Raw genomic sequence first — 1,309 nt, 5'->3', positions numbered from 1 at the left:
ATCCCGTGCACACCTGGCCAGAACCCCTCGTCCCGCGGAACAAGGGACCCCGTAAGAAATCCTGGTCCTCGGCAATAATAACCTTAAAACCTCAACTGTGGAGATTACTCAGCAGTTGTTGCTAAAAGTCTTTCTTCAGGGAGCAACCTACATGAGCAATGTCTACTCAACAACAACCAGGGCGACTGCCAAAGTTCGGTCTGAGGATCCAATGAGTTTATTGGGCTATTTGCAGTGCATAGGTGAGGGGTTCTTTGTGGGGGTGTGGGTGCTTCTCCCTCTCCACAGGCCACCCAGCAGGAACAAGGGATCCCTCAGAGCTGCACTGACAAAGCCCTGCTCCCTGAGGCCTCTGGGAACTCAGGTGTCATGGCTTACAACAGATGTTGGGAGTTGGTTACTCAGACGAGGGTCACATGACCTTCTCTGACTCTCTTTGGTGTAAATGCTCAGTAAGTCTAGCGGGTATCTTTTTGTAAACTGGGGGCACAGCTGAATTCCCCAAGAATTCAGGTATCTTTTTGTAAACTGGGGGCACAGCTGAATTCCCCAAGAATTCAGTTGTTTGGCTTGGAGGACAGTCACTCACCACAGCTAGTAATACACACTACTCCTGCAATGGACTCCTGCTTCAGGAAAAGCAATGCCCTCATCTTGCTGCTCTGCAGGGACTGTATATGTGTGTGGGCACAAACAAAGACATACACATAAATAAAAACAATTAAAAATTGTATTGGCTTTTTGAGACAGGGTTTCTCTGTGTAGCCCTGGCTGTCCTGGAACTTATCTGTAGACTGACCAGGCCTTGAACTCAGAGATCCACCTGCCCCTGCCTCCTGAGTGCTGAGATTAAAGGCATATGTCACCCCATATCTGGTGGAAAATACATTAAAAATTAAAAACACTTTATATTTGTGGGTGGTTTGCTGGTATGTCTATGTCTACCACATTGACACAATGTGTGCCTGGTACACATTGAAACCTTTTTGATAACACTGTTATCAAAAAGTGTTGGTACATGCCTGTAATTCCAGCTCATGGGAGGCTGAGGCAAGTGGATTTGTAATTCAAGGCTCCTGTGGGCTACACAGAGACTATGCTGGTAAATTTTATGTCAATTTGACACAGGCTAGAGTCAATCTGAAAGGAGGAAACCCCAGTTGAGAAAATGCCTCTATAAGGTTGGGTTGTAGGGCATTTTTTTTTTTAAAGATTTATTTATTATATGTAAGTACACTGTAGCTGTCTTCAGACACACCAGAAGAGGGCATCAGATCTCATTACGGGTGGTTGTGAGCCACCATGTGGT

This window comes from Mastomys coucha, unplaced genomic scaffold (genome assembly GCF_008632895.1).
Source record: "Mastomys coucha isolate ucsf_1 unplaced genomic scaffold, UCSF_Mcou_1 pScaffold5, whole genome shotgun sequence".
Lineage (NCBI taxonomy): Eukaryota > Metazoa > Chordata > Mammalia > Rodentia > Muridae > Mastomys > Mastomys coucha.
This window is presented reverse-complemented; position numbering follows the sequence as displayed.